This window comes from Triticum aestivum, chromosome 3B (genome assembly GCF_018294505.1).
Source record: "Triticum aestivum cultivar Chinese Spring chromosome 3B, IWGSC CS RefSeq v2.1, whole genome shotgun sequence".
NCBI classification, from domain to species: Eukaryota; Viridiplantae; Streptophyta; class Magnoliopsida; order Poales; family Poaceae; genus Triticum; species Triticum aestivum.
This window is the reverse complement of record NC_057801.1, coordinates 697,838,601-697,866,079: the sequence shown is the minus strand read 5'-3', so window position 1 is coordinate 697,866,079 and position 27,479 is coordinate 697,838,601.

Here is a 27,479-nt window from a genome sequence, read left to right as displayed (position 1 = left end):
GGCATGTTAGAGGTGCCCGCGTGTGGATGCTCTAAGGCGCATGAACAATTACTACCAGAAACATGAACAACTCCTCCTCCTCCTCCTCCTCCTCCAAGAAAGAAAGTTAGGGTTCGTGCCTCTCGCCGGCGTCGGCGCAGGTCCGCCTCATCTCCGGTGGCCCTAGGGCCATGGAGGCGCGGTGGATCCTGGCAAGCGCCGGCGGGAGGGCTCCGTTTTTAGTCGTTTTTTTCAATCTTGTTAGGGCTTGTGTCCTACTCAGGAAGGCGAGACGGCGGTGGCTCTCTGAAGATGGAATAAAGGTCTCCCTGCCTAGCCCTTGTTCCGGCGGTGCGTCTAGCATCGTTGGTGGGCATATGGAGGTGTGTCTCCGGCAAATCTATCTTTGGTGGATTTGCTCGGATCTCGACATTGTTCATCTACGTTCGTGTGTCTTCGGTTTGGATCCTTCCGATCTACGTTATTTTTCATCGGCGGCGGTTGCTGTTCTGGGGTACTGGTCCTTTGGGGCCTTAGCACGACGACTTCCCGACTGTCTACTACAACAAGTTGTGCCCGGCTCCGGCGATGGAGGGGCGATGACGGCGGCGCGCCTTCGGCTCGCTTCGGTGCTTGTAGTCGTTGCTAGGTGGTCTATGAATCTGGATGTAATTTTTATTTCTGGTATTCGTTGTACTGCCATGATTAAAGATGAATAGATTGGAAGTTTTTCCGCAAAAAAATTTACTACCAGAAACATTTTCTTCTTAGAGGGGATACAGGAAATGAGCTGTGGCTGCTCGATTAATTGGGTCCATGTAACAAACTATGGATGGGATGGACGCTCATTTCGTGTTGATCCTAATTTTTCTGATGGCTTTATCACACTCTTGCAAGTTGTTCTATGGAAGCATGGTCCACTACAGTGCATGGAAATCATGGTGACAAGACAACAAAACGAGATCAATCATCAACAATCATAATAACATGACACAAACACCTACACAAATACTACCGCTTGGTGGAGAATATCTCCCCTCTTCCAAGGACGGATTGATAGGTAGGATGGCTGGCTCTGATCGACATGAAATTAGAGCAACTCCAATGGGACGACCCATTTCGTCCGCCCACGTCCATTTGGATCGGCGCGGACAAAAATGGCGGCCCAATGCGCCGCCCCAAACGGACGCGCGTCCCTTTTTCGTCCGCGGGCTACCCATTCCCGGCCCAATTTTGAGCCTGATTTGCGTCGGCGCGGACACGAGATGGACGCGCACGCCCGCGCCTACACTTCTCCCCGGGCCCACCGGTCGGTGCCAGCCACCACCATTCCCCCCCCCATTTTCACAAAAACGCTCCCGTCCGCGCGCGCTCGCTCCTGCCCCAACCATGGACGACGCCATCGATCTCGACCTCGACCTCGACGCCGCCGCCGGCCTCGCCTCCCTCGCCTCGTCCGGCGCCGTCGCCCCCTCCGGGAAAGGCAAACCTCGTGCCCCGCGCAAGACCGCCGCCACGACCAAGCCGAAAAAGGCGCTGACGCCCGAACAGCGGGCAAGCGAGTTGGCCAAGAGAAAGGGTTGGAGGCACGCCGCGGACGCGAGGGATGAGGCCGCCGTGCAGGCCGCCGTCGTGGCCGCCGCGCAGCAGGAGTTCACCAATGCCCGCGTCGCGGCGGCAACAAGGGAGGCGCTCTACTGAAGGAAATATGCCCTAGAGGCAATAATAAAGTTATTATTTATTTCCTTATATCATGATAAATGTTTATTATTCATGCTAGAATTGTATTAACCGGAAACATAATACATGTGTGAATACATAGACAAACATAGTGTCACTAGTATGCCTCTACTTGACTAGCTCGTTTATCAAAGATGGTTATGTTTCCTAGCCATGGACAAAAGAGTTGTTATTTGATTAACGGGATCACATCATTAGGAGAATGATGTGATTGACATGATCCAATCCGTTAGCCTAGCACTTGATCGTTTAGTATGTTGCTATTGCTTTCTTCATGACTTATACATGTTCCTGTAACTATGAGATTATGCAACTCCCGTTTACCGGAGGAACACTTTGGGTGCTACCAAACGTCACAACGTAACTGGGTGATTATAAAGGAGTACTACAGGTGTCTCCAAAGGTACATGTTGGGTTGGCGTATTTCGAGATTAGGTTTTGTCACTCCGATTGTCGGAGAGGTATCTCTGGGCCCTCTCGGTAATGCACATCACTATAAGCCTTGCAAGCAATGTAGCTAATGAGTTAGTTACGGAATGATGCATTACGTAACGAGTAAAGAGACTTTCCGGTAACGAGATTGAACTAGGTATTGGATACCGACGATCGAATCTCGGGAAAGTAATATACCGATGACAAAGGGAACAACGTATGTTGTTATGCGGTTTGACTGATAAAGATCTTCGTAGAATATGTAGGAACCAATATGGGCATCCAGGTTCCGCTATTGGTTATTGACCGAGAATAGTTCTAGGTCATGTCTACATAGTTCTCGAACCCGTAGGGTCCGCACGCTTAAGGTTTCGATGACAGTTATATTATGAGTTTATGAGTTTTGATGTACCGAAGGAGTTCGGACTCCCGGATGAGATCGAGGACATGACGAGGAGTCTCGAAATGGTCGAGACGTAAAGATCGATATATTGGACGACTATATTCGGAGTTCGGAAAGGTTCCGAGTGATTTGGGTATTTTTCGGAGTACCGGAGAGTTACGGGAATTCGCCGGGGAGTATATGGGCCTTATTGGGCTTTAGGGGAAAGAGAGAGGAGAGGTTGGGCGCCCCCCCCAAGGCCTAGTCCGAATTGGACTAGGGGGAGGGGTTGCGCCCCCTCCTTCCTTCTCTTCTCTTCCCCCTTTCCTTGACTCCTACTCCTACTACTTGGAAGGGGGGGAATCCTATCCTCCTTGGTGCGCCTCCTCCTAGGCCGGCCACCCCCTCCCTTGCTCCTTTATATACGGTGGCAGGGGGGCACCCCATGACACACAAGTTGATCTACGGATCGTTCCTTAGCCGTGTGCGGTGCCCCCCTCCACCATATTCCACCTCGGTCATATCGTCGCGGAGTTTAGGCGAAGCCCTGCGCCGGTAGAACATCATCATCGTCACCACGCCGTCGTGCTGATAGAACTCATCCCCGAAGCTTTGCTGGATCGGAGCCCGGGGATCGTCATCGAGCTGAACGTGTGCTGAACTCGGAGGTGCCGTACGTTCGGTGCTTGGATCGGTCGGATTGTGAAGACGTACGACTACATCAACCGCGTTGTGCTAACGCTTCCGCTTACGGTCTACGAGGGTACGTGGACAACACTCTCCTCTCTCGTTGCTATGCCATCACCATGATGTTGCGTGTGCGTAGGGATTTTTTTTTGAAATTACTACGTTCCCCAACAGTGGCATCCGAGCCTAGGTTTTATGCGTTGATGTTATATGCACGAGTAGAACACTAGTGAGTTGTGGGCGATACAAGTCACACTGCTTACCAGCATGTCATACTTTGGTTCGGCGGTATTGTGAGATGAAGCAGCCCGGACCGACATTACGCGTACGCTTACGCGAGACTGGTTTCACCGTTACGAGCACTTGTGCTTAAATGTGGCTGGCGGGTGTCTGTCTCTCTCACTTTAGCTGAATCGAGTGTGGCTACGCCCGGTCCTTGCGAAGGTTAAAACACACTAACTTGACGAACTATCGTTGTGGTTTTGATGCGTAGGTAAGATCGGTTCTTGCTAAGCCCGTAGCAGCCACGTAAAATTTGCAACAACAAAGTAGAGGACGTCTAACTTGTTTTTGCAGGGCATGTTGTGATGTGATATGGTCAAGACGTGATGCTATATTTTTATTGTATGAGATGGTCATGTTTTGTAACCGAAGTTATCGGCAACTGGCAGGAGCCATATGGTTGTCGCTTTATTGTATGAAATGCAAACGCCCTGTAATTGCTTTACTTTATCACTAAGCGGTAGCGATAGTCGTAGAAGCAATAGATGGCGTAATGACAACGATGCTACGATGGAGATCAAGGTGTCGCGCCGGTGACGATGGTGATCACGACGGTGCTTCGAAGATGGAGATCACAAGCACAAGATGATGATGGCCATATCATATCACTTATATTGATTGCATGTGATGTTTATCCTTTATGCATCTTATCTTGCTTTGATTGATGGTAGCATTTTAAGATGATCTCTCACTAATTATCAAGAAGTGTTCTCCCTGAGTATGCACCGTTGCGAAAGTTCTTCGTGCTGAGACACCACGTGATGATCGGGTGTGATAGGCTCTACGTTCAAATACAACGGGTGCAAAACAGTTGCACACGCGGAATACTCAGGTTAAACTTGACGAGCCTAGCATATACAGATATGGCCTCGGAACACGGAGACCGAAAGGTCGAGCGTGAATCATATAGTAGATATGATCAACATAGTGATGTTCACCATTGAAACTACTCCATCTCACGTGATGATCGGACATGGTTTAGTTGATATGGATCACGTAATCACTTAGAGGATTAGAGGGATGTCTATCTAAGTGGGAGTTCTTAAGTAATATGATTAATTGAACTTAAATTTATCATGAACTTAGTCCTGGTAGTATTTTGCAAATTATGTTGTAGATCAATAGCTCGCGTTGTTGCTTTCATATGTTTATTTTGATATGTTCCTAGAGAAAATTGTGTTGAAAGATGTTAGTAGCAATGATGCGGATTGGATCCGTGATCTGAGGTTTATCCTCATTGCTGCACAGAAGAATTATGTCCTTAATGCACCGCTAGGTGACAAACCTATTGCAGGAGCAGATGCAGACGTTATGAACGTTTGGCTAGCTCAATATGATGACTACTTGATAGTTTAGTGCACCATGCTTAACGGTTTAGAATCGGGACTTCAAAGACGTTTTGAACGTCATGGACCATATGAGATGTTCCAGGAATTGAAGTTAATATTTCCAGCAAATACCCGAGTTGAGAGATATGAAGTCTCCAACAAGTTCTATAGCTAAAAGATGGAGGAGAATCGCTCAACTAGTGAGCATGTGCTCAGATTGTCTGGGTACTTCAATCACTTGAATCAAGTGGGAGTTAATCTTCCAGATAAGATAGTGATTGACAGAATTCTCTAGTCACCATCACTAAGTTACTAGAACTTCGTGATGAACTATAGTATGCAAGGGATGACGAAAACGATTTCCCGAGCTCTTCGTAATGTTGAAATCAACGAAGGTAGAAATCAAGAAAGAGCATCAAGTGTTGATGATTGACAAGACCACTAGTTTCAAGAAAAGGGCAAAGGAAAAGAAAGGGAAACTTCAAGTAGAATGGCAAACAAGTTGTCACTCCCATGAACAAGACCAAAGCTGGACCAAAGCCTGAAACTGAGTGTTAACACTGCAAAGGAAATGGTCACTGGAAGCGGAAATGCCCTGAATATTTGGTGGATAAGAAGGATGGCAAAGTGAACAAGGGTATATTTGATATACAGGTTATTGATGTGTGCCTTACTAGTGTTTATAGTAGCCCCTGAGTATTTGATACTTGTTCGGTTGCTAAGATTAGTAACTCGAAACAGGAGTTACAGAATCAACAGAGACTAGTTGAGGGTGAAGTAACGATGTGTGTTGGAAGTGGTTCCAAGATTGATATGATCATCATCGCACACTCCCTATACTTTCGGGATTAGTGTTAAACCTAAATAAATATTATTTGGCGTTTGTGTTGAGCATGAAGATGATTTGATCATGTTTATTGCAATACGGTTATTCATTTAAAGTCAGAGAATAATTGTTTCTCTGTTTACATGAATAAAACCTTCAATGGCCATACACCCAATGAAAATAGTTTGTTGGATCTCGATCGTAGTGACACATATTCATAATGTTGAAGGCAAAAGATGCAAAGTTAATAATCATAGTGCAACTTATTTGTGGCACTGCCGTTTGGGTCATATCGGTGTAAAGCGCATGAAGAAACTCCATAAAGATGGATTTTCGGAATCACTTGGTTATGAATCATTTGATGCTTGCGAACCGTGCCTATTGGGCAAGATGACTAAAACTCCGTTCTCCGGAACAATGGAACGAGCTACTGACTTATTGGAAATAATACATACCGATGTATGCGATCCAATGAGTGTTGATGCTCGTGGCAAGTATCGTTATTTTCTGACCTTCACAAAATGATTTGAGCAGATATGAGTATATCTACTTGATGAAACATAAGTCTGAAATAATTGAAAGGTTCACAGAATTTCAGAGTGAAGTGGAAAAATCATCGTAATAAGAAAATAAAGTTTCTACGATCTGATCGCGGAGACGAATATTTGAGTTACGAGTTTGGTCTTCAATTAAAACAATGTGAATAGTTTCACAGCTCACGCCACCTGGAACACCACAACGTTATGGTGTGTCTGAACGTCGTAACCGCACTTCATTGGATATGGTGCGATCTATGATGTCTCTTATTGATTTACCACTATCGTTTTGGGGTTATGCATTAGAGACAGCTGCATTCACGTTTAATAGGGCACCATCTAAATCCGTTGAGACGACACCGTATGAACTATGGTTTAGCAGTAAACCTAAGCTGTCGTTTCTTAAAGTTTGGAGTTGCGATGCTTGTATGAAAAAAGGTTTTCAACCTGATAAGCTCGAACCCAAATCGGAGAAGTGCGTCTTCATAGAATACCCAAAGGAAACTGTTGGGTACTCCTTCTATCACAAATCCAAAGGCAAAACATTCGTTGCTAAGAATGGATCCTTTCTAGAGAAGGAGTTTCTCTTGAAAGAAGTGAGTGGGAGGAAAGTAGAGCTTGATAAGGTAATTTGTACCTTCTCCCGAATTGGAAAGTAGTGCATCACATAAATCAGTTCCAGTGATTCCTACACCAATTAGTGAGGAAGTTAATGATGATGATCATGAAACTTCAGATCAAGTTACTACCAAACCTGTAGGTCTTCCAGAGTAAGATCCGCACCAGAGTGGTATGGTAATCATGTTCTGGAAGTCATGTTACTAAACTATGATGAACCTACGAACTATGAGGAAGCGATGATGAGCCCAGATTCCACGAAATGGCTTGAGGCCATAAAAACTGAGATATGATCCATGTATGAGAACAAAGTATGGACTTTGATTGACTTGCTCGATGATCAGCAAGCCATGTTAAATAAATGGATCTTCAAGAGGAAGACGGGCACTGATAAGAGTGTTACTATCTACTAAGCTCGACTTGTTGCGAAAGGTTTTCAACAAGTTTAAGGTGTTGAATACGATGATATTTTCTCACTCGTATCGAAGCTTAAGTCTGTCTGAATCATGTTAGCAATTGCCACATTTTATAAAATCTGGCAAATGGATGTCAAAACTTCATTCCTTAATAGATTTATTAAAGAAGAGTTGTATATGATGCAACCAGAAAGTTTTTGTCAATCCTAAAGATGGTAACAAAGTGTGCAAGCTCCAGCAATCCATCTATGGACTGGTGCAAGCATCTCGGAGTTGGAATATACACTTTGATGAGTTGATCAAAGCATATGGTTTTATACAGACTTTTGAAGAAGCCTGTATTTACAAGAAAGTGAGTGGGAGCTCTGTAGCATTTCTAATATTATATGTGCATGACATATTGTATATTGGAAATGATATCGAAATTCTGGATAGCATGAAAGGATACTTGAATAAAAGTTTTTCAAAGCAAGACCTCGGTGAAGCTGCTTACACATTGAGCATCAAGATCTATATAGATAGATCAAGACGCTTGATAAGATTTTTCAATAAGTACATACCTTGATAAAATTTTGAAATAGTTCAAAATGGAACAATCAAAGAAGGAGTTCTTGCCTATGTTACAAGGTGTGAAGTTGAGTAAGACTCAAGACCCGACCATTGCAGAAAATAGAAAGAGAATGAAAAGTCATTCCCTATGCCTCAGTCATAGGTTCTATAAAGTATGCTATGCTGTGAACCAGACCTATTGTATACCTTGCTCTGTGTTTGGTAAAGGAATACAATTTTAATCTAATAAGTAGATCACTGGACATGGGTCAAGAATATCCTTATTGAGGACCAAGGAGATGTTTCTCGATTATGGAGGTGATAAAAGAGCCCGTCGTAAAAGTTACAATGATGCAAGCTTTTACACCAATCCAGATGACTCTAAGTCTCAATCTGGATACATATTGAAAGTGGGAGCAATTAGCTAGAGTAGCTCAGTGCAGAGCATTGTGGACATAGAATATTTGCGAAATACATACGGCTCTGAATATGACAGACCCGTTGACTAAACTTCTCTCACAAGCAAAACATGATCATACCTTAGTACTCTTTGGGTGTTAATCACATAGCGATGTGAACAAACCCTTTGGGTGTTGATCACATGATGATGTGAACTATGGGTATTAATCACATACAGATGTGAATATTGGTGTTAAATCACATGGCGATGTGAACTAGATTATTGACTCTAGTACAAGTGGGAGACTGAAGGAAATATGCCCTAGAGGCAATAATAAAGTTATTATTTATTTCCTTATTTCATGATAAATGTTTATTATTCATGCTAGAATTGTATTAACCGAAAACATGATACATGTGTGAATACATAGACAAACATAGTGTCACTAGTATGCCTCTACTTGACTAGCTCGTTTATCAAAGATGGTTATGTTTCCTAGCCACGGACAAAAGAGTTGTCATTTGATTAACGGGATCACATCATTAGGAGAATGATGTGATTGACATGACCCATTCCGTTAGCCTAGCACTTGATCGTTTAGTATGTTGCTATTGCTTTCTTCATGACTTATACATGTTCCTGTAACTATGAGATTATGCAACTCCCGTTTACCGGAGGAACACTTTGGGTGCTACCAAACGTCACAACGTAACTGGGTGATTATAAAGGAGTACTACAGGTGTCTCCAAAGGTACATGTTGGGTTGGCGTATTTCGAGATTAGGTTTTGTCACTCCGATTGTCGGAGAGGTATCTCTGGGCCCTCTCGGTAATGCACATCACTATAAGCCTTGAAAGCAATGTAGCTAATGAGTTAGTTACGGAATGATGCATTACGTAACGAGTAAAGAGACTTTCCGGTAACGAGATTGAACTAGGTATTGGATACCGACGATCGAATCTCGGGCAAGTAACATACCGATGACAAAGGGAACAACGTATGTTGTTATGCGGTTTGACCGATAAAAGTCTTCGTAGAATATGTAGGATTCAATATGGGCATCCAAGGTTCCGCTATTGGTTATTGACCGAGAATAGTTCTAGGTCATGTCTACATAGTTCTCGAACCCGTAGGGTCCGCACGCTTAAGGTTTCGATGACAGTTATATTATGAGTTTATGAGTTTTGATGTATCGAAGGAGTTCGGAGTCCCGGATGAGATCGGGGACATGACGAGGAGTCTCGAAATGGTCGAGACGTAAAGATCGATATATTGGACGACTATATTCGGCGTTCGGAAAGGTTCCGAGTGATTCGGGTATTTTTCGGAGTACCGGAGAGTTACGGGAATTCGCCGGGGAGTATATGGGCCTTATTGGGCTTTAGGGGAAAGAGAGAGGAGAGGTTGGGCGCCCCCCCAAGGCCTAGTCCGAATTGGACTAGGGGGAGGGGCTGCGCCCCCTCCTTCCTTCTCTTCTCTTCCCCCTTTCCTTGACTTCTACTCCTACTACTTGGAAGGGGGGGAATCCTACTCCCGGTGGGAGTAGGACTCCTCCTTTGTGCGCCTCCTCCTAGGCCGGCCACCCCCTCCCTTGCTCCTTTATATACGGGGGCAGGGGGGCACCCCATGACACACAAGTTGATCTACGGATCGTTCCTTAGCCGTGTGCGGTGCCCCCCTCCACCATATTCCATCTCGGTCATATCGTCGCGGAGTTTAGGCAAAGCCCTGCGCCGTTAGAACATCATCATCGTCACCACGCCGTCGTGCTGACAGAACTCATCCCCGAAGCTTTGCTGGATCGGAGCCCGGGGATCGTCATCGAGCTGAACGTGTGCTGAACTCGGAGGTGCCGTACGTTCGGTGCTTGGATCGGTCGGATCGTGAAGACGTACGACTACATCAACCGCGTTGTGCTAACGCTTCCGCTTACGGTCTACGAGGGTACGTGGACAACACTCTCCCCTCTCGTTGCTATGCCATCACCATGATCTTGCGTGTGCGTAGGATTTTTTTTTAAATTACTACGTTCCCCAACATCTACATGCTAGGGGTAAACCCTAGCCAGCACAGCCTCGTCCAAGCCGTCGTCGCCGCAGCCAGCACCGGCTCGTCGGCGTTTCCTCGGATTGTGCTACCCGAGTCACCCCGCGCGTCGGCTTGCAACCCGGTCCCCGGCTTCCATGTCTACCCACAGGCCTCCCGCCGCTCCGGGGAGTGCTTACCCAACGTGAGCGTGGTCGCGCCTTCCACGCCGACATTTCAAGGCGGAGCAAATGGATGCTTTCATGGAGATCCAAAGGAGGAGGCTTGATCTTGACGCCGAGAAGCAAGACAAGATGTTCGAGCTCGAGGAGGAGAAGAAAGCCAGGATGCTAGAGATCGAGGCCGCCAACGCCAGGACCAAGGCGAAAGAAGTGGCTCTTGCGAGCATGATGACCGGAGTGGAGATCATGAAGGTGGATCTCAACACCGTGTCGCCAAGGAAGAGGCCATGGTTCGAGAAGATGCAGGCCGACATGCTCAAGTTCGTCGATCAGTGATCTATGGCGGCGAGGGCCATCTTTTTTGTATGCCGGCAGGTGTGCCGGCATGACCACGGGAGCCGAGATGGCGTGGTCGAACTCAAGTCCCACCCTTTTTTGTGTGCTGGCATGTGTGCCGGCCGGCTCGCGAGTACGCCAACATGAACCGTGTTGATTTTTTCTGAAGGCGGCATTGTATGCCGGCGCTGGCATGGTGCCGGCATGAGACATGGCCGCTGGCATGATCGGCCGCGGGCCCTTTTTATTTAGAAGCTGAATGCGGGCATGAAATGGGTCGACGTGTTGGGCGCATTGCCGACCCAAATGCAAAACTAGGCGGACGTCGGGCGGGCGGCCGACCCAAACGGACAAAAGGCAGACAAATGTGCCGTCCATTTGGGTCGGACCGTTGGAGTTGCTCTTATATCCCTGACAGAAGCTATGAGATCAGGTGCCCTTGTCCAATGCGACTCAAACATATGTTGTGGATCTGCAAGTTGGGCCGGGTGCTTGGATTGCAAGCATCCGTGCCGTGTGCGCATACCAACATGTGACACCGGACGGATCGATTGAAGAAGAAGAGAAGATAGAAGAGTACCCGCCACCGCGAGCCACCACCGCATCATCTCGCTGGCGCATATACAGCGGCGAAATCGCATCCCCTCTGTGATCTGATCTTCACGCAGAACGCGTGACGCGGCACGCGCGCTCGGAAAGTGATTTTTCACCACCCTGTTTTTTTTTCCATTTTAAAGATTCGTCGCCACCCTGGCCGGCAAGAATGGTCGCATTTGTTGGGAAACCGGGGCAACCACGATGGTGGCGGCGGCTAGCGCCGAGTCGCTTGGGATAGCCCCTTCCGTTTTCCCTCTTTACGATAAGTGGATACTTATCCCTTGACCCCCTACCCCCTATATAAAGCAACAAGGAGCCCTCATTGTAATACCTGATCATTGATTAATAAAGCTGGTCTCCTCCATATCTCTCTGTGTCATTTACTTTCGCGTGTTCGACTACTTCGACTACTTCGTCTACGACGCTCGCCCTCGCTCCGCAACCTCGGACCGGACTCGCCGGCTGAGTTGCGAAAGACGTTATCAGCACGCTTCGCTCCATCAACTCTCCGTCAAGCATGCGTCACACCTGCATCACGCAGGCTTTCGTCGATCCCGCGGAGGTATAAGATTCGATCCCCACTTTTGCAAAAATGGATTCCTCTCATTACTACGATTCCATTTTTGTGATTAGATTATTTTTCGGATAAATCAATCTATGGTGTGGATTTCTCTCCCAAAAACTGAGCGTACGAATACGTCGCCGACCAATGTCGATGTTTTTGGATCACGAGAGACTTGTTGACTACACTATACGGGAGTCGGTACAGATCATGATCTAGATGATCACAGTACCGCCGCAATGCACCCGCTGTGCCATGCGTCATCGATGTTCCCGATGAACACGATGATGTTTTTGAGATCCCGACACCGGCGTCGCCGTCCCAAGCAGCATGGCTATACCCGTGCCCGATGCACGTTCGTGCCGCCGCGGGCCCTGCTGGTCCCAGCTACTGGCCGTCTCCGCGTGCGCGTGAGGTAGCCGCGCCCGGCGGGCTGGCTGGCTTGGCACTTGTCGCCGCCGCCGCCGCATCGTGGCCGCAGGCCCCGCTGGCCGCGCCATGCCGCCCCGCCTCGCTGGCCGCATCGTGGCCGTGCCGTGGTCGCGCGCCTGCTGGCCGCGCCGTGGCCGCGCGCCCGCTGGCCGCGCCGTGGCCGTGTGGTTGCCGCGCCACGCCGCCCCGCCTCGTTGGCTGCGTTGTGTGCGCCGCCGCGCCGTGCCGCACCGTGCGTGCGCACGGGCCTGTCGAGGCCGTCGCCGCTCGGGCGCTCGGGCGCTAGGAAACCCTAGCGACCCTGAGCTGGCGAGCAGGCCGGCCCAGCGGGCTGCTGTGGATCGGGCCCCTTTTTCCTTTCCCTCCATAAAAACGAGGGGATGGCGGTGGGGCTGGCTACACGGGCCGACGACCCATTTTGGCCTGCGAGTGCACTGGACCAGGCCAGAGAGCACACGCGCGCGTGATTCTTTGCATTTGAGCCCCTGTAGTTTCCAGATTTTACGCATGTTTTATTCCTGCTGTAATATTTCGCGTAGAAGCCCCTGGAATTGTCTGTTTTCACTAAAAACACGTATTTGGGCTCAAAAATGCCTTGGGAATTCATTTTTTGGGCTAGTTTTCACATACTAGATGCGCTTAACATACTATCTTTTGTAACATGATATTATTGTATGATTTTACTGCTGTAGATTAATTGTTTAGCACTCTTAATCATTTATTAAGTCATATAATAGCATGTTTTAGATAATGGAACGTCATTTTATTGAATAAGTTTATCAACATCGCTTTGTGCAAAAGATTACCTGCTGTAATCTCATGATTTTTGCATAAATCGCAAATGGCCGGAATTGTCAACAAGGAGTTTCCTGAGTTGGCCCAGATAGGGATGAACTACCTGTCATGGTCCTCGGACTATGAGATCTTTCTCCACGGAAAACCCTCCCGAGGGCGATCGATAAGGGGGCCCAGCTGGCCGCGCTGATCCCAAGTTCGAAACTAAGAATGCGCAGGCTCTGCACTTTCTCCGTCATCACCTGTCACCTACTCTAAAAGATGAGTATATGGCTGAGTGCAGTGCTTCTGGCCTTTGGACCGCTCTTAAGCAGCGGTTTGAGCGGCTGAAGTACACTGTGAAGGCACGTGCAGAGGCAGAGTGGATCCGTCTGAGGTTTGCGGACTTCAAGACGGTTGGGGAGTACAGTTCAGCTCTGCACCGGATTTGTACGACTCTTCGATTGTGTGGTACTGAGATTACCGACTCCCAGAAGATTGAGAAAACCCTATCCACTTTCCACCCCGATGCGGTCCAGTCCTCACGGAACTACCGCTAGGGGAACTACACAAGGTATTCAGAGTTTATTGACGTCCTCTAGGTGGCGGAGGCGCAGGACGAGGTTCTCAAAAAGAATTTTGTTGCGCAACCACTTGGGGGGAGTTCTCGCCAGGAGGTGAACGCTCTCAAAGTCCACAAGCCTCAACAGAAGAAGAGGGGTTGGAAGGGCAAGAAGAAGGGCCCTCACCCCCCCCCCGCCCCGTCTAAGCATAACAAGCCGGGCAAGGGAGGGCAGAGGCCTCAGGACTGCTTCCGTTGTGGCTCGGTGGAGCATTTCTCCCGCCAGTGCCGTGCACCACAGGAGGTCGTTGATGCATATAAGGCTCGGAAGGCGCGTGTGACGCACCTCGCCTTGGTTCAGGAGGGAGCACCACCGACGCCCATGGCGGCACCCGTGATGATCGCTACTCCCCCTGCTACGCCCATAGAGGCGACCACCGTGGTGCCCATTGCGGCAGCTTTGGCGGTCTCTACCGACGCCCACGTCGCCATGGAGGTTGACCACATGGTCGCCTCGGCGGCGGCGCCGCCACTAGACATTGATGCTGCCTCCAAGATGATTTCTAAGGAGGATCAACTCACTAGTATGGAGATTGCGGCTGAAGTGAATGGCTTCTTCACCGAGTCCACTTAGCATACCTCTTTGGTTATCATGATTCCGTGATTTGATACAATAAAATTGAATAAATTTGATTTGGTTGTAAGCTCTATGAGAGCATAAACTTATTCTTTACTTTGGCGATTGGATGACATTTATTCATTTATTCCATTATTTATACATGATAGCATGTTATGTTCTGAGATGTGTGCATTTATCTTTAATGTATTTTCTTGGTCATTACATTAATTAGATGTCATATTTTAGAACGCGTGTGGCGCCCGAATGGAGGAAACGTGCCTTGCCGATAGCGCCACCACTCATACCATTTTACTAGAAACTAAGTATTTTGAGTCCATTAAAAAATCTCCGGGAAGTATTATGACAATCGCCGTCTCCGGTTCTCACATAGTTGGCTCCGGACGAGCCACTATTATACTCCCTATGGGAACAACTTTGATCATTAATGATGGGTTGTTGTACCCGGAGTCGACTCGCACTCTTTTGAGCTTTAGAGACATCCGCGCTAATGGTTTCCATGCTGAGACCGCTGATGAAAACGGCAAGGAGTGCCTACTCATCACAAAGCGGGATGCCAATGGTAAACATGTTATCGAAAGGCTTCCTTCATTTGACACAGGGCTATACTACACTAAGATAGTAGCACCGCCCATGTACACTACCCTCAAGATCGTCTTTAGAAGCTCTGAACTCTTCTACCTCTGGCACGATAGGTTAGGCCACCCCGGACTTAGGATGATGAGAAATATAATTAACAACTCGCATGGCCATAATGTTAACGCGAAGAACTTCCCAAATCCTGATGATTTCGTGTGCTCCACATGCGCTAAGGGGAAGTTAGTCATTAGGCCATCGCCCCTCAAGGTGAGGGATGAAATCCCCACAATCTTGGAACGTATCCAAGGGGACATATGCGGTCCAATTCATCCCCTCACGGGGCCGTTTTGGTAGTTCATGATGCTCATTGATGCTTCCTCTAAATGGTCCAATGTTTGCCTGCTGTCAACACGGAACCATGCCTTTGCAAAATTGATCTCACAGATCATACAAATGAGGAATAATTTTCTGGATTATCGTATAAAGTCTATTCGAATGGACAACGCCGGAGAATTTACTTCAAAGGCATTCGATGATTATTGCATGGCAATGGGAATCAAAGTTGAGCACTCGGTACCACATGTTCATACAAAAAATGGACTTGCCGAGGCATTGATTAAAAGAATTAAATTCATTGCCCGACCGCTCCTTCAGGGTGGTAATTTACCAACTACATGTTGGGGCCACGCAGTGTTACACGCGGCTAATCTCATCAACTTTCGACCGTCGGCCTACAACATCCACTCTCCTGTTCAACTCGCGCAAGGGTCGACACCGAAAATTTCCCACCTTCGTAGGTTCGGTTACCAGGTATATGTACCAATACCACCCCCTCAGTGATCGGCGATGGGCCCGCTCCGTGAGTCGGGGATATACGTTGGTTATGAGACTATGTCCATCAACTCTCCGTCAAGCCTGCGTCATGCCTGCATCATGCAGGCTTTCGTCGATCCCGCGGAGGTATAAGATTCGATCCCCACTTTTGCAAAAATGGATTCCTTTCATTACTACGATTCCGTTTTCGCGATTAGATTATTTTTCAGATAAATCAACCTATGGTGTGGATTTCACTCCCAAAAACTGAGCGGACGAATACGTCGCCGACCAATGTCGATGTTTTTGGATCACGAGAGACGTGTTGACTACACTATATGGCAGTCGGTATAGATTGTGATCCAGATGATCACGGTACCACCGCAATGCACCCGCTGTGCCACACACCGTCGATGTTCTCGATGAACACGATGATGTTTTTGAGATCCCGACGCCGGCGTCGCCGTCCCAAGCAGCATGGCCATACCCGTGCCCGATGCACGTTCGTGCCGCCGCGGGCCCTGCTTGTCCCGGCTGCTGGCCGCCTCCGCGTGCGCGTGAGGTAGCCGCGCCCGGCGGGCTGGCTGGCTTGGCACTTGTCGCCGCCACCGCCGCGCCGTGGCCGCAGGCCCCACTGGCCGCACCGTGGCCGTGCCGCACCATTGGCCGCGCCATGCCGCCCCACCTCGCTGGCCGCACCGTGGCCGTGCCGTGGCCACGCGCCCGCTGGCCGCGTCGTGGCCGTGTTGTGGCCGCGCCACGCCGCCCGGCCTCGCTGGCTGCGCCGTGTGCGCCGCCGTGCCGTGCCGCATCGTGCGTGCGCACGGACCTGTCGAGGCCGCCGCCGCACGGGCGCTCAGGCGCTAGGAAACCCTAGCGACCCTGAGCTGGTGAGCAGGCCGGCCCAGCGGGCTGCTGTGGACCGGGCCCCTTTTTCCTTTCCCTCCATAAAAACGGGGGAAGGGCAGTGGGGCTGGCTACACGGGCCGACGGCCCATTTCGGCCTGCGAGCGCACTAGACCAGGCCAGAGAGCACACGCGTGCGCGATTCTTTGCATTTGAGCCCCTGTAGTTCCCAAATTTTACGAATGTTTTATTCCTGATGTAATATTTCGCATAGAAGCCCTTGGAATTGTCTGTTTTCACTGAAAACACGTATTTGGGCTTAAAAATGCCTCGGGAATTCATTTTTGGGGCTAGTTTTCACATACTAGATGTGCTTAACATGCTATCTTTTGTAACATGATATTATTGTATGATTTTACTGTTGTAGATTAATTGTTTAGCACTCTTAATCATTTAGTAAGTCATATAATAGCATGTTTTAGATAATGGAACGTCATTTTATTGAATAAGTTTATCAACATCGCTTTGTGCAAAAGATTACCTGTTGTAATCTCATGATTTTTGCACAAATCACAAATGGCCGGAATTGTCAACAAGGAGTTTCCTGAGTTGGCCCAAATAGGGCTGAACTACCTGTCTTGGTCCTCGGACTACGAAATCTTTCTCCAGGGCAAAACTCAGCTGAGGGCGATCGATAAGGGGGCCCAGCTGGCCGCCACTGATCCCAAGTTCGAAACTAAGAATGCGCAGGCTCTGCACTTTCTCCGTCATCACCTGTCACCTACTCTGAAAGATGAGTATATTGCTGAGCACAGTGCTTCTGGCCTTTGGACCACTCTTAAGCAGCGGTTTGAGTGGCTGAAGTACGCTGTGAAGCCACGTGCAGAGGCAGAGTGGATTCGTCTGAGGTTTGCGGACTTCAAGACGGTTGGGAAGTACAATTCGGCTCTGCACCGTATTTTTACGACTCTTTGATTGTGTGGTACTGAGATTACCGACTCCCAGAAGATTGAGAAAACCCTATCCACTTTCCACCCCGATGCGGTCCAGTCCTCACGGAACTACCGCCAGGGGAACTACATGAGGTATTCAGAGTTGATTCACGTCCTCCAAGCGGCGGAGGCGCAGGACGAGGTTCTCAAAAAGAACTTTGTCGCGCAACCACTTGGGGGGAGTTCTCGCCAAGAGGTGAATGCTCTCAAAGTCCGCAAGCCTCAACAAAAGAAGAGGGGCTGGAAGGGCAAGAAGAAGGGCCCTTGATACGTCTCCAACGTATCTATAATTTTTGATTGCTCCATGCTACTTTATCTACTGTTTTGGACTATATTGGGCTTTATTTTCCACTTTTATATTACTTTTGGGACTAACCTATTAACCGGAGGCCCAGCCCAGAATTGCTGTTTTTTTGCCTATTTCAGTGTTTTGAAGAATATCAAATGGAGTCCAAACGGAATGAAACCTTCGGGAACGTGATTTTCTCACCGAACGTGATCCAGGAGACTTGGACCCTACTCCAAGAAGCAGAAGAGTCGGTCACGAGGGTGGGGGGCGCCCCCCTAGGGCGCCCCCCCTAGGGCGCGCCCCCTGCCTCGTGGCCCCCCTGTTGCTCCACCAATGCACTCCTTCCTCCTATATATACCTACGTACCCCCGACAGATCAAATACGGAGCCAAAAACCTAATTCCACCGCCACAACTTTCTGTATCCACAAGCTCCCATCTTGGGGCCTGTTCCGGAGCTCCGCCGGAGGGGGCATCTACCACGGAGGGCTTCTACATCAACACCATAGCCCCTCCGATGAAGTGTGAGTAGTTTACTTCAGACCTTCGGGTCCATAGTTAGTAGCTAGATGGCTTCTTCTCTCTTTTTGGATCTCAATACAATGTTCTCCCCCTCTCTCATGGAGATCTATTCGATGTAATCTTCTTTTTGCGGTGTGTTTGTTGAGACCGATGAATTGTGGGTTTATGATCCAGCTTATCTATGAATAATATTTGAATCTTCTCTGAATTCTTTTATGTATGATTGAGTTATCTTTGCAAGTCTCTTCGAATTATCCTTTTGGTTTGGCCAACTAGATTGGTAGTTCTTGCAATGGGAGAAGTGCTTAGCTTTGGGTTCAATCTTGCGGTGTCCTTTCCCAGTGACAGCTGGGGCAGCAAGGCACGTATTGTATTGTTGCCATCGAGGATAACAAGATGGGTTTTTTGAAGGGAAATATGCCCTAGAGGCAATAATAAAGTTATTGTTTATTTCCTTATTTCATGATAAATGTTTATTATTCATGCTAGAATTGTATTAAACGGAAACATGATACATGTGTGAATACATAGACAAACATATAGTCACTAGTATGCCTCTACTTGACTAGCTCATTAATCAAAGATGGTTATGTTTCCTAACCATAGACATGTGTTGTCATTTGATTAATGGGATCACATCATTAGGAGAATGATGTGATTGACATGACCCATTCCGTTAGCCTAGCACTTGATCGTTTAGTATATTGCTATTGCTTTCTTCATGACTTATACATGTTTGTGTAACTATGAGATTATGCAACTCCCGTTTACCGGCGGAACACTTTGGGTACTACCAAACGTCACAATGTAACTGGGTGATTATAAAGGAGTACTACAGGTGTCTTCGAAGGTACATGTTGAGTTGGCGTATTTCGAGATTAGGTTTTGTCACTCCGATTGTCGGAGAGGTATCTCTGGGCCCTCTCGGTAAAGCACATCACTATAAGCCTTGCAAGCAATGTGACCAATGAGTTGGTTACGGGATGATGCATTACATAACGAGTAAAGAGACTTGCCGGAAACGAGATTGAACTAGGTATAGGATACCGAGATCGAATCTCGGGCAAGTAACATACCGATGACAAAGGGAACAACGTATGTTGTTATGCGGTTTAACCGATAAAGATCTTCGTAGAATATGTGGGAGCCAGTATGAGCATCCAGGTTCCGCTATTGGTTATTGACCGAGAATAGTTCTAGGTCATGTCTACATTGTTCTCGAACCCGTAGGGTCCGCACGCTTAAGGTTTCGATGACAGTTATATTATGAGTTTATGAGTTTTTATGTACGGAAGGAGTTCGGAGTCCCGGATGAGATCGGGGACATGATGAGGAGTCTCGAAATGGTCGAGACGTAAAGATTGATATATTGGACGACTATAGTCGGAGTTCGGAAAGGTTCCGAGTGATTCGGGTATTTTTCGGAGTACCAGAGAGTTACGGGAATTCGCCGGGGAGTATATGGGCCTTATTGGGCCATATGGGAATAAAGGAGAGAGGCCGGAAGGAAGGAGGCGCGCAGCCCCCCTCTGGTCCGAATTGGACAAGGGGTGCGGCCCCCTTTTCCTTCCTCCTCTCCCCCTCTTTCCCCCTTTTCCTACTCCAACAAGGAAGGAGGGAGTCCTACTCCCGGTGGGAGTAGGACTCCCCTTGGCACGCCCCTACTAGGCCGGCCGCCCCCTCCCCCCTTGCTCCTTTATATACGGGGGCAGGGGGGCACCTCTAGACACAACAACAGTTGATCCTTGAGATCTATTAGTCGTGTGCGGTGCCCCCCTCCATCATAGTCCTCCTCGATAATATTGTAGCGGTGCTTAGGCGAAGCCTTGCGACGGTAGAACATCAAGATCGTCACCATGCCGTCGTGCTGACGGAACTCTCCCTCGACACTCGGCTGGATCGGAGTCCGAGGAACGTCATCGAGTTGAACGTGTGCTGAACTCGGAGGTGCCGTACATTTGGTACTTGGATCGGTCGGATCGTGAAGACGTACGACTACATCAACCGCGTTGTGTTAACGCTTCCGCTTATGGTCTACGAGGGTACATGGACAACACTCTCCCCTCTCATTGCTATGCATCAACATGATCTTGCGTGTGCGCATGATTTTTTTTGAAATTACTACGTTACCCAACAGTGGCGTCCGAGCCTAGGTTTTATGCGTTCATGTTATATGCACGAGTAGAACACAAGTAAGTTGTGGGAGATACAAGTCATACTGCTTACCAGCATGTCATAGTTTGGTTCGGCGGTATTGTTGGATGAAGCGGCCCGAACCGACATTACGCGTATGCTTACGCGAGACTGGTTTTACCGCCATGCTTTGCACATAGGTGACTAGCGGGTGTCAGTTTCTCCAACTTTAGTTGAACCGAGTGTGGCTATGCCCGGTCCTTGAGAAGGTTAAAACAGCACCAACTTGACGAACTATCGTTGTGGTTTTGATGCGTAGGTAAGAACGGTTCTTGCTAAGCCCATAGCAGCCACGTAAAATTTGCAACAACAAAGTAGAGGACGTCTAACTTGTTTTTGCAGGGCATGTTGTGATGTGATATGGTCAAGACGTGATGAGATATAAGTTGTTGTATGAGATTATCATGTTTTGTTGAAGTTATCGGCAACTGGCAGAAGCCCTATGGTTGTCTCTTTGTTGCATAAGATGCAAGTGCCAAATAATTGATTTACTTTATCGCTATGCGATAGCAATAGTTGCAAGAGCAATAGTTGGCGAGACGACCATGTGATGACACATTGATATAGATCAAGATGATGAAGATCATGGTGTCGTGCCGGTAATGATAGAGATCATGACAGTACTTTGGAGATGGAGATCAAAAGGCGCAAGATGATCATGGCCATATCATATCACATATTTTGATTGCATATGATGTTTATCTGTTATACATCTTATTCTGTTTTGTTTGACGGTAGCATTATAAGATGATCTCTCACTAATTATCAAGAAGTGTTCTCCCCGAGTATGCACCGTTGCGAAAGTTCTTCGTGCTGAGACACCACGTGATGATCGGGTGTGATAGGCTCTACGTTCAAATACAACGGCTGCAAAACATTTGCACACGCGGAATACTCAGGTTAAACTTGACGAGCCTACCATATACAGATATGGCCTCGGAACAGGGAGACCGAAAGGTCGAGCGTGAATCATATAGTAGATATGATCAACATATTGATGTTTACCATTGAAACTACTCCATCTCACGTGATGATCGGACATGGTGTAGTTGATATGGATCACATAATCACTTAGAGGATTAGAGGGATGTCTTTCTAAGTGGGAGTTCTTAATTAATATGGTTAATTGAACTTTAATTTATCATGAACTTAGTCCTGGTAGTATTTTGCAAATTATGTTGTAGATCAATAGCTTGCGTTGTTGCTTTCATATGTTTATTTTTATATGTTCCTAGAGAAAATTGTGTTGAAAGATGTTAGTAGCAATGATGCGGATTGGATCCATGATCTGAGGTTTATCCTCATTGCTGCACAGAAGAATTATGATGACTATTGCAGGAGCAGATGCAGATGTTATGAACATTTGGCTAGCTCAATATGATGACTACTTGATATTTTAGTGCACCATGCTTAATGGTTTAGAATCGGGACTTCAAAGACGTTTTGAACGTCATGGACCATATGAGATGTTCCAGGAGTTGAAGTTAATATTTCCAGCAAATACCCGAGTTGAGAGATATAAAGTCTCCAACAAGTTCTATAGCTAAAAGATGGAGGAGAATCGCTCAACTAGTGAGCATGTGCTCAGATTGTCTGGGTACTTCAATCACTTGAATCAAGTGGGAGTTAATCTTCCAGATAAGATAGTGATTGACAGAATTCTCTAGTCACCACCACCAAGTTACTAGAACTTCGTGATGAACTATAATGCAAGGGATGACAAAAACGATTCCCAAGCTCTTCGTGATGCCGAAATCGACGAAGGTAGAAATCAAAGAAAAACATTAAAGTGTTGATGGTGGACAAGATCACTAGTTTCAAGAAAAAGGGCAAAGGGAAGAAGGGGAACTTCAAGAAGAACAGCAAGCAAGTTGCTGCTCAAGTCAAGAAGCCCAAGTCTGGACCTAAGCCTAAGACTAAGTGATTCTACTGCAGAGGGACTGGTCACTGGAAGTGGAACTACCCCAAGTATATGGCGAATAAGAAGGATGGCAAAAGTGAACAAAGGTATATTGGATATACATGTTATTGATGTGTACTTTACTAGTGTTTATAGCAACCCCTCGGCATTTTGATACTGGTTCAGTTGCTAAGAGTAGTAACTCGAAACGGGAGTTGCAGAATAAACAGAAAATAGTAAAAAGGCAAGGTGACAATGTGTGTTGGAAGTAGTTCCAAGATTGATATGATCATCATCACACACTCCCTATACTTTCGGGATTAGTGTTGAAACTAAATAAGTGTTATTTGGTGTTTGCGTTGAGCATGAATATGATTTGATCATGTTTATTGCAATACGGTTATTCATTTAAGTAAGAGGATAAATTGTTGTTCTGTTTACATGAATAAAACCTTATATGGTTACACACCCAATGAAAATGGTTCGTTGGATCTCGATCGTAGTGATACACATATTCATAATATCGAAACCAAAAGATGCAAAGTTAATAATGATAGTGCAACTTATTTGTGGCACTGCAGTTTAGGTCATATTGGTGTAAAGCGCATGAAGAAACTCCATGCTGATGGGATTTTGGAATCACTTGATTATGAATCACTTGATGCTTGCGAACCATGCCTTATGGGCAAGATGACTAAAGACTCCATTCTCCGGAACAATAGAGCAAGCAACTGACTTATTGGAAATAATACATACTGATGTATGCGATCCGATGAGTGTTGAGGCTCGCGGCAAGTATCATTATTTTCTGACCTTCACAGATGATTTGAGCAGATATGATTATATCTACTTGATGAAACATTAGTCTGAAATAGTTGAAAGGTTCAACGAATTTCAGAGTGAACTGGAGAATCATCGTAACAAGAAAAAATAAAGTATCTGTGATTTGATCGTGGAGACAAATATTTGAGTTACGAGTTTGGTCTTCAATTAAAACAATGTGAAATAGTTTCACAAAATCACGCCACCTGGAACACCACAATTTAATGGTGTGTCCGAACGTCGTAACCGCACATTATTGGATATAGTGCGATCTATGATGTCTCTTATCGGTTTTACCACTATCGTTTTGGGGTTGTGCATTAGAGACAGCTGCATTCACGTTTAAAAGGGGCACCATCTAAATCCGTTGAGACGACACCGTATGAACTATGGTTTAGCAGTAAACCTAAGCTGTCGTTTCTTAAAGTTTGGAGTTGCAATGCTTATATGAAAAAGGTTTTCAACCTGATAAGCTCGAACCCAAATCGGAGAAGTGCGTCTTCATAGAATACCCAAAGGAAACTGTTGGGTACACCTTCTATCACAGATCCGAAGGCAAAACATCCGTTGCTAAGACTGGATCCTTTCTAGAGAAGCAGTTTCTCTTGAAAGAAGTGAGTGGGAGGAAAGTAGAACTTGATGAGGTAACTGTACCTGCTCCCTCATTTGAAAGTAATTCATCACAGAAATCTGTTCATGTGACTACTACACCAATTAGTGAGGAAGTTAATGATGATGATCATGAAACTTCAGATTAAGTTACTACAGAATCTCGTAGGTCTTACAGAGTAAGATCCGCACCAGAGTGGTACGCTAATCCTGTTCTGGAAGTTATGTTACTAGACCATGACGAACCTACGAACTATGAAGAAGCGATGGTGAGCCCAGATTCCGCAAAATGGCTTGAAGCCATAAAATCTGAGATATGATCCATGTATGAGAACAAAGTATGGACTTTGATTGACTTGCTCGATGATCAGTAAGCCATGTTAAATAAATGGATCTTCAAGAGGAAGACGGACACTGATAGTAGTGTTACTATCTACAAAGCTAGAATTGTCGCAAAAGGTTGTCGACAAGTTCAAGGTGTTGACTACGATGAGAGTTTTTCACTCGTATCTATGCTTAAGACTGTCTGAATCATGTTAGGAATTGCCGCATTTTATGAAATCTGGCAAATGGATAAACAAAACTGCATTCGTTAATGGTTTTCTTAAAGAAGAGTTGTATATGATGCAACCAGAAGGTTTTGTCAATCCTAAAGGTGCTAACAAATTGTGCAAGCTCCAGCGATCCATCTATGGACTGGTGCAAGCATCTCGGAGTTGGAATATATGCTTTGATGAGTTGATCAAAGCATATGGTTTTATACAGACTTTTTGAAGAAGCCTGTATTTACAAGAAAGTGAGTGGGAGCTCTGTAGCATTTCTAATATTATATGTGGATGACATATTGTTAATTGGAAATGATATGGAAATTCTGGATAGCATGAAAGGATACTTGAATAAGAGTTTTTCAAAGCAAGACCTCGGTGAAGCTGCTTACACATTGAGCATCAAGATCTATATAGATAGATCAAGACGCTTGATAAGATTTTTCAATGAGTACATACCTTGATAATTTTTTTGAAATAGTTCAAAATGGAACAACCAAAGAAGGAGTTCTTGCCTGTGTTACAAGGTGTGAAGTTGAGTAAGACTCAAGACCCGACCATTGCAGAAAATAGAAAGAGAATGAAAAGTCATTCCCTATGCCTCAGTCATAGGTTCTATAAAGTATGCTATGCTGTGAACCAGACCTATTGTATACCTTGCTCTGTGTTTGGCAAAGGAATACAATTTTGATCTAATAAGTAGATCACTGGACATGGGTCAAGAATATCCTTAGTGAGGACTAAGGAGATGTTTCTCGATTATGGAGGTGATAAAAGAGCCCGTCGTTAAAGTTACAACGATGCAAGCTTTTACACCAATCCAGATGACTCTAAGTCTCAATATGGATACATATTGAAAGTGGGAGCAATTAGCTAGAGTAGCTCCATGCATAGCATTGTGGACATAGAATATTTGCGAAATACATACGGCTCTGAATATGACAGACCCGTTGACTAAGCTTCTCTCACGAGCAAAACATGATCATACCTTACTACTCTTTTGGGTGTTAATCACATAGCGATGTGAACTAGATTATTGACTCTAGTAAACCCTTTGGGTGTTGATCACATGATGATGTGAACTATGGGTATTAATCACATGCAGATGTGAATATTGGTGTTAAATCACATAGCGATGTGAACTAGATTATTGACTCTAGTGCAAGTGGGAGACCGAAGGAAATATGCCCTAGAAGCAATAATAAAGTTATTATTTATTTCCTTATTTCATGATAAATGTTTATTATTCATGCTAGAATTGTATTAACCGAAAACATGATACATGTGTGAATACATAGACAAACATATAGTCACTAGTATGCCTCTACTTGACTAGCTCATTAATCAAAGATGGTTATGTTTCCTAACCATAGACATGTGTTGTCATTTGATTAATGGGATCGCATCATTAGGAGAATGATGTGATTGACATGACCCTTCCGTTAGCCTAGCACTTGATCGTTTAGTATATTGCTATTGCTTTCTTCATGACTTATACATGTTCCTGTAACTATGAGATTATGCAACTCCCGTTTACCGGAGGAACACTTTGGGTACTACCAAACGTCACAACGTAACTGGGTGATTATAAACGAGTACTACAGGTGTCTCCGAAGGTACATGTTGAGTTGGCGTATTTTGAGATTAGGTTTTGTCACTCCGATTGTCAGAGAGATATCTCTGGGCCCTCTCGGTAATGCACATCACTATAAGCCTTGCAAGCAATGTGACCAATGAGTTGGTTACGGGATGATGCATTACGTAACGAGAAAAGAGACTTGCCGGTAATGAGATTGAACTAGGTATTGGATACCGACGATCGAATCTCGGGCAAGTAACATACCGATGACAAAGGGAACAACGTATGTTGTTATGCGGTGTGACCGATAAAGATCTTCGTAGAATATGTGGGAGCCAATATGAGCATCCAGATTCCGCTATTGGTTATTGACCGAGAATAGTTTTAGGTCATGTCTACATTGTTCTCGAACCCGTAGGGTCCGCACGCTTAAGGTTTTGATGACAATTATATTATGAGTTTATGAGTTTTGATGTATCGAAGGAGTTCGGAGTCCCGGATGAGATCGGGGACATGACGAGGAGTCTCGAAATGGTCAAGACGTAAAGATCGATATATTGGATGACTATATTCGGAGTTCGGAAAGGTTCCGAGTGATTCGGGTATTTTTTCGGAGTACCGGAGAGTTACGGGAATTCGCCGGGGAGTATATGGGCCTTATTGGGCCATACGGGAATAGAGGAGAGAGGCCGGAAGGAAGGAGGCGCGCAGCCCCCCTCTGGTCCGAATTGGACAAGGGGTGCGGCCCCCTTTTCCTTCCTCCTCTCCCCCTCTTTCCCCCTTTTCCTACTCCAACAAGGAAGGAGGAAGTCCTACTCCCGGTGGGAGTAGGACTCCCCTTGGCGCGCCCCTACTAGGCCGGCCGCCCCCTCCCCCCTTGCTCCTTTATATACGGGGGCAGGGGGGCATCTCTAGACACAACAACAATTGATCCTTGAGATCTATTAGCCGTGTGCGGTGCCCCCTCCATCATAGTCCTCCTCGATAATATTGTAGCGGTGCTTAGGCGAAGCCTTGCGACGGTAGAACATCAAGATCGTCACCACGCCGTCGTGCTGACGGAACTCTCCCTCGACACTCGGCTGGATCGGAGTCCGAGGGACGTCATCGAGCTGAACGTGTGCTGAACTCAGAGGTGCCGTACGTTCGGTACTTGGATCGGTCGGATCGTGAAGACATACGACAACATCAACCGCGTTGTGCTAACGCTTCCGCTTACGGTCTACGAGGGTACGTCGACAACACTCTCCCCTCTCGTTGCTATGCATCACCATGATCTTGCGTGTGCGTAGGATTTTTTTTGAAATTACTACGTTACCCAACAGTTTTATCATATTGCATGAATTTATCCCTCTACATAATGTCATCTTGCTTAAGGTGTTACTATGTTTTTAACTTAATACTCTAGATGTATGCTGGATAGCGGTCGATGACTGGAGTAATAGTAGTAGATGCAGAATCGTTTCGATCTACTTGCCTCGGACGTGATACCTATATACTTGATCATAC